Raw genomic sequence first — 7,872 nt, 5'->3', positions numbered from 1 at the left:
TTGAGTGAAAGAAAGAGGATTTGGACAGCGTAACAAGAAGTTAACTATCTATCTGACAGCTAGGTGACACAGTGAACAAGGAGCTAGACAGGGTCAGAAAGGTGTTTTTGTTGAGTCATTTTTCAGTTGTGTCTGACTCTTTGTGACCCCATTTGCAGTTTTCATTTCCTTCTATAGCTCATTTTACAGAAGAAGAAACTGAGGAAAATAAGGTTAAATGACTTGCCCTGGGTTACACAACTAATAAGTGTCTGAAGCCAGACTTGAACTTGTAAAGATGAGTCTTTCAGACTCCTCGCCTCTCCCTCTATCCACTATGCCACCTAGCTTCCTCAGAGTCAGTATGACCTGTATTCAAATCCTACCTTAGTCACTACGCATTGTGACTGAGCCAGTCACTTAATTTTTTTTAATCCACAATTTCTCTTCCCTTGTAAAATAGATATAATAATACAACCAACAGCACAGTATTGTTATAAAGATTAAATAACAGAAGGCCATGCAAACCATAAAGTACTGTATGAATGCTAGCCTTTATTTCATCATTATCATTACTACTTCTGCTACTGTTGTTAAAAAGCAGCCACCACTCTGCCCCTCCCTCTCTAAGATTCTTAGTGCCATCTCTAACTCATGGAAATTTCTGATCCAATAAACATTGTTCCAGTTGCATCAACTGTTGATCCAATGTGCATTTAGTTCAAGACATTGTGCTAGATAACTCAGGATACCAAGGCAAAATGAAGATTTCCTCCACTTAAGGGGTTTGTATTCTACTGGAGCATACAACAACCAAACAGATTCATCCGTATCTGAGGAAGGAAAGAACACTGGAGTGATGAGGAAGGTGTCCTATGCGAGGTGGCATTGGAAAGGCAAATATAAAGGAGTATAAAAACTAGTTTCAAAAAATACTCAGTACGTAATGTTAACCATGTAGGGGAAGAGGAGAGAACAGGAATACTGCTTATACCTGAAGACCAGAAAGTAGTGAATGGAGGTTAAGTTGTCTTACCTTAGCTAAATCAAGGGCTTCATTCCTTTGGGTGAGAAAAGCAAGTTGGAGATCTGAGGTCATCACAATAGCCTAGGAGCTCTTTGGTGTGCCATAAAGGAGGTGCTATGGGAATGATTCCTGGAACTGTGTTGACTTGTCCCAAAACATACTGTCCCAGATAGTCTCTTTCTACAAGAATTGTAACACTTTGCTGAGGAAATGAGACAGTGCTGGTGGCAGCAACAGTTGCCATGGCTCTAGTAGAGACAGCAAATATCAGGCAGAGTTGTTAGTGATAGATGAGGAGTTGTGGGACAAAGCAGTGGAGCTGAGAAGCTGAGAAGATGCTAGTTTAAACCCAGAGCTATAAGTATGTTATCTTGAAGCCTTGCAGATGTCATCAAAAAGCCGCTAAATGGAAAATAAATAGGAACAGAACAAATAGACCGCCCTAGAATGTAACTACAATGTAATTACATATAACAGTGATAGAGATATCCAGAAATTCATAGGAAACAAAAATCCACAAAGAAGTCCTCTTAAAAAAAAACCCAAACTCATGGCTTCATAAATGTACAAAGTATGGATAATAAACAAGAAACTAGATGTACTGAAATTTGACTTCAAGAAGCTCACAATCTAATGGAGGAAACAGCACAGAAAAAATCATGTACAAATTATAATTAGGATAACTGAGAAGTAATACATAGAGGGGAGGTTCTAGCACTAAGGGAGATCTGTCAAGGCTCCTTACAGAAGGTAGGATTTTAACTGGGACTTGAAGAAGTCAGGAAAGCCAAGAGGTGGAGATGAGGAAAGGGATGGAAAGGGAATAACATTTATTCAGTGCCTACTGAGTGCCAGGCATTCAGGTGAATGCTTTACAAATATCATTTCCTAATGAGGATGGAGAGAATTCCAGACATGGGGAGACAGCCAGTGGTGAGTTGTTAGATGGAGTGTCTTAGGTGAGAAGTAGCTGGTTATAATGTGCTGAGTTGGGTAATGACTACTAAAGATAACCTAAGGTGTTTTGGTTTTGTTTTGTTTTTGTGTGGGGTGGGGAAAGGATCAGAGAAGGAGCATCACAGAAGGAATAAGACCATTGCTTCCACCAAATGAAATGGTAATAACATACCTGGAGAAGACTTAGAGGAGGAGAAAGGTGGAGAGTTGTATTGCTGTCTTGAAGTATTTGAGAAGGTGTCATATAGAGAATTTTATTTTTTCCTTTTCTTGGATCCAGTGGGAGGCCATTGGTAAAATTTCACAAAGTAGAGTCACTAATTAGGAATTCTTATAGGTAAGGCAATTATAGTTAAGCAGAAGGGAGAATAGGATAGCACCAAGGATAATGGGGGTGGGGGGGGGGAAGGGGAGTGAGGGAGGAGAAGGAAACTGCTTAGGGCCAAGACAAATCAAGTTGTGTCTCCATGGCATGGTTAGTGGCCTCTGCCACCCCAACTCTTGGAAGAAGGGACAGGGGAGGTAATGGTGGAAAAAGATGGCTGTAAGAGGGGACACCATAGCAATGAAATCCTAGGGACAAAAGCATGGAAATGGGGAAGGGAATAGGGGTCATTGCTGTATGACACAGACTGGCTGTGAGCTAAAGAACTCATAGGAGTTGGGGCAGGGGAATGATTCCCTTTCTCAGAATATTTGTATCCTGGGAGTAAATCCCAGTGGCTCTTTTTCTAGTTATAAATCTGGCAAAGAGACTGATTTCTACTGTTATAAAGAAAGATTCCTAACAGCTGGATGTGTCCCTAAAGGGAATAGGCTGTCAAATATGGTTTTCAAGGGATGGCTGAAGGACCACCTGTTAGGGATGTCATAGGGTATTCTTATTCAGGTACAGGTTGGACTAGATACAGGCTGAGATTGTTTCCACATAGGAGATCCTCAGGTTGTAAATACAATGTTCCAGGCATGTTTTTGACTACTAGGCCATACAACAGAAGATTATACTCTGTATCTATTGATGTCAGATTATTATTATGAATTATTATCCTTAGTCTTCTCCTCAAACTGTTGTCTCCTTTAGAGATAAGTATAAAATATACATTTTGGAGGCAGCTAGGTAGCTCAGTTGAGTGCTGGGAGTGGAGTCAGGAAGACCTGAGTTCAAATTTGACCACAGACCCTCACTAACTGTGTGACCCTGGACAAGTCACTTAACCTCAGTTTGCCTTAATTCACTGGCGAAGGAAATGGCAAACCACTGCAGTAAGTTTGCCAAAAAAGTTCCATGACCATTATGTCCACCAGGTCATGAAATATCAGGAATGAATGAACAGCTATCATAAATTAATTCACATTAAAGTACTCTTTCTTCCTGTGTTATCCTTCCTGGGAGCATTTACCTTAGAAAAGAAGATTTTAGAGGATTCAGCCATATTTAACCCAAACCACTGAGAGAATTTTAGACACTGGAACATCTGAATGAGAGTTTTTGGTAGAGGGAAATTTTCCCTGAGTTTCCCAAGTCTGCCTGCTTCTTGGGTAACCCTACTTCTGATTCCCAGGAAAATTCTACAACCAAGAGTTATTAACCTGGTGTATAGGGACCTTAAACCGGCCCCTGGGTCCTCAAACCCAAGAGGTTTGTGAACTTGGGAAGGGTAAAAAATTACATCCTTATTTTAACTATTTCTAAATGAAATTTAGAAAGTGCAGCTGGGTGGTGCATTGGATAAAGTGCTGGGTCCAGAGTCAGGAAGACCTGAGTTCAAATCCTGAGTTCAAATCAGTTACTTATTAGCTGTGTCATCCTAGGCAAGTCACTTACCCCCATTTCCCTCAGTTCCCCATCTGTAAAATGAGCTGGAGAAGGAAGTGGCAAACCATTCCATTACCTTTGTCAAGAAAACCCCAAATGGGGTCACGAAGAGCCAGACACGACTGAAATGATTAAGCTACAACAAAAATGAAATTTAGCTTTCCTTTCAATTATTTAAAAATATTATTCTACTATTTACATGAAAAGCTTAAGAACTCACAGAAAGCAAATTGCAGGCACTGATCAGTGGTTTCCATAACTTACTGCAGGCCACGGATTCCATAGGTAAAAAAATGGAAGGAGATGTGTGCCTAGTTGGCACTGTTGTCCATCTCTGATTACACAGCAGCCCTGGACTGCCATCTATTGTAAGATGGTTCCTTTCGATTTTTCTCTTTCTTCTATCATTCTCTCTCTTCCCTTCCTGTAGTTAATAAGCAAAGTTTTCTTCCTTTAAGATTTCATGGGGAAGAATGTCAAAGAATGCAGTCTTTGAGGTGATCATACAAGTACAGATGCCCTGGGCAGGCCTTTGCCCCCCAGTTTGTGTGATAACTCCTTTTCACTGAAATCAGAATGTGTCTTTTACCACATACATCATCACCATGGACAATCTAATTACAGCCTTGTCTTAAAAGAACTCAATTACCAGAGAGACTTCTTCTTTATAAAACTGTGACATCTTGAACTATGTGCTTATAACCTTTTTAAAATAGGGGGTAGGGAAGAAAATTAATTAATTTTCTTGTACACGAGAAAAACTCGTGAGGTCTCATCCTCTGTGTTCTGAATGGATTCTCTCTCTTTGGGCTTCCTACTGTGTGACAGTGAAATGCTAAAATTATTTTGGCAGGAAAATATTCTCAAAGGCTGTTTTTATTTCAGCAGCAGTAGAAATCTCAGAATGCAGCCTGCACTTCTGCCCTGTGGGGCTATTTCTAATTGCGTGTGGTATGCTGCAAAAAAACCCCCAAACTATTCAAAATGCAGAGTTTGGGAAAGCCCAATGAAACCCAAGAAAGATAATCAAGTCTGCCACACTCCTGGCTCCCCACTTAAAGGAATTAACTTGTTGAAATAATATATTTCTATGGGCGTAAAAACTCCCTATTAGAATAATGAGAGTGACCTCTCACTTACACATCCCAATCATTGGATTTTGTTTTTTTCAATCTGTAATCGAAACACAGCGATCTTCATTGTAGCTCACACCTCTGTAGGCAAAACTGGCAGTGAATACCTTATATTATCACTTTTTTTTCCCAGTGTGAGATAATTGCCCAAGGAAGGGATTTGACAAACAAGAATATGGATTTAGAAAGGCAGCACAGCTCTCATTTGAGGGCATTCAATGGAAAAGAGAGGCAGTCGGTAGCTCAGAACACATCTCATCTCACCTCCTACATCCCTAAACCTCTGCCCCTTGAAAAAGGAAAAACAGCAGCCACAACAAACTTTTTATTTCTGTGATCTTAAATTGAATTTTATATACATATATACACATACGTACATATTTTAAAAATACAGTTTGAAGATTTTAGCAATCAGAAGTTTGTATTCTATTCATTTCCCTCTTCCAAATCAATCAAACAAGCAAAACCTGAAGGCCTTCTCAAAATCTGGGAGCCCCAGTTCCAGCCCCAGTCCCAACCCCAACCTCAATTTGAAAATCTCACTACCAAAGTCAGGAAACTGGGTGCTTTCTCCTTTGGATAACTGAATTGGAAATGATAATTGTGCATAAAATATTCCAGATATTAAGTACTCAGGAAAAAGTGACTGTGATAATTACATTCTCCTGCCACCTTCCATCAGTAACAATCCCCAGATGCTCTAAAATCAGCCTGTTTATTACTCCCAACCACCCCAACCCAGTGAATCGTTTGAGTCACAGCCCAAGTGTGGCTTCTTTTGGGGAGCATAGCAGAATGGATTTCAGCACCATGCAGTAGGGCCACAGGGTCCTAAGTGGAATGATTGGTACCATGTTCAGCTGCAACTCTTGGAACTTAAATTTACAGATTATAATTAATCAAGATGGAATCTGGCCAGGGCTCACCTACACATGGCTAAAATGTCAGTGGGAATTGTAAAAGCCACAGTCAAGCCAAGGCCTGAAGTTCTGAGTCTGTGGAAAAAATGGTTTCCATGGCCATAGCACCTCTTACAGAAGACTGGATGAACACAGATACCATAAAGAAAGAACTCCTGCTATACCATGCTATACCCTCCCAACATACACACACATCCCTTCTTTCCCAGCAGACTCCTACCTTTTTTCATCCCAATAGTTCAGTAATCACCAATCCTTATAATGTGGATAGAAACAGTGCCCTAAAAGTTAAAATAATATTAAGGATTGACTTTGTGAAGCCCTTGGTTTACTTTCTAACCTGAAGGTGCCCTAAAGTCTCCCCTTAACACAAACCTTCCCCTTATCCTGGGGGGACCATAAAATTCCTTGTCCCCACCCTCATCCAGGGAAATGGGATTTTCTTATCTTGTGTCATTCCTAGTTCTCACCCTGTGTCGTTATCTTGCAAGATTTACCCTAGATCTCCAACCCCCCCATAAGGAAACCCTAAAATCATCTTGTATAAGCCTGGTCCTTTTCCTAGATCACTGCCTTTGTTTAGCTCCTTGCTAAATCTCAGGCTCCCTGATTTTGTGTCAATAAAGCTCCCAGTGGCTACAGAGAAGGTCTAAGTGAATTCATTCACATTTTGAACTAGCTCTCCCATGTCTGTGTCTTCAACATTTAGAAGCCTTGTATCTAGTACAAAATGTGGTTGTCCACTTTGCAGATACTTTTGCACTGTCTCAAGTCAGAGACTATGTCTGTCTCTGTCCCCCTGACTTTGTCTTATTTTTTTTGTCTCTGTCAATCTGTTTCTTTCTCTCTCCTTTTCTCCCCCTCTCTGTATCTCATCATGGCTAAAGTACATGTCCTGATAATGTAATTATATGACAGACTCTGGCTATGATTATCAGTGGCTGTTTCTACTCAGAGATCAATTATCCTCCATCTCTCTGTGAAATTGATCATCATATGAGGTAGCACAATGGTAAAGCCAGTCTACTTAAAATCACATTAAGATACTTATTATGAAATGTATTTTTCTAGGGTTTCCAACTCTGAAAAAACCTCAAAATCTCAGAAGAGAAAATAGGATGGCTGGAACCCAGTTTGTTTTCACCTGATATTTGGTTATGTATGGGGAGCAGGGTGGGTGAATGCAAAGGGTGGGGAAGAAGGCTGAAAGACATTGGATAAAATTTTTTTTTAAAAGATCTTTTTTAGAAGTAATGAACTTTTGGAAAATCAAAATTTGATGTTTCAGACTTCTTTGAATTTCTATTAGCTGAACTTTTGAAACTGAAGACAGTTTTTGTTTTCCCCAAAACAGTTTTTTAATTACTTTCATTTTCTGCAAAATAAATACAAATTATCACACGTACTTCTTTTTTAAACAAGAGGGTATGGAATCGGGAGATCCTCAGACACTACACTCATTTCCTTGTCCATAAAGTCAGAGATAAATTGCCATTAGCCTAGAGGGAAGTGCTTTGCAAAACTTAAAGCATCATCTAAAAATGATTTATGATTATTTTTAATGAACCTAACATCTCCACAGTGGGCAAAGCTTAGAAATAATTATAAATAAATGAATATTTGCAATAATGTTCCTGTCACTTGATCAGTATTTTGTCCTCATATACTACTTTTTGTGCCTGATCCAAACACACTGTCCCTAATTTCCTCTTCCCTATTTTCTTTCCTCTACTCATACAGATGGGGTTCAGACTCTAGGAACCTCCTTGAACTCCCCTTGAATCTTCACCCTTAATCTGGCCTTTCATACTCAAATCTGTTACCCTAAACCCAACTTGGCCCTCCATTGTCTGTTACCTCTTGATTGCCCCACCTGCTTCCCACCCAAGCCCTCCATTGTCTGATACCTCCCAATTGCCTCCAGCTGTTTCCCACTGGTGATTACTTCACTAGTTATCCCAGTCTCATCAAGATCCTCCTTAGACCCTCCTCCTGGACTGCTAGACCACCTCTAGATCTTTCCCAAAGACCTTCTGTATA

Source organism: Notamacropus eugenii, chromosome 5 (assembly GCF_028372415.1).
Source record: "Notamacropus eugenii isolate mMacEug1 chromosome 5, mMacEug1.pri_v2, whole genome shotgun sequence".
Lineage (NCBI taxonomy): Eukaryota > Metazoa > Chordata > Mammalia > Diprotodontia > Macropodidae > Notamacropus > Notamacropus eugenii.
Note: the sequence above shows the minus strand (reverse complement) of the source record.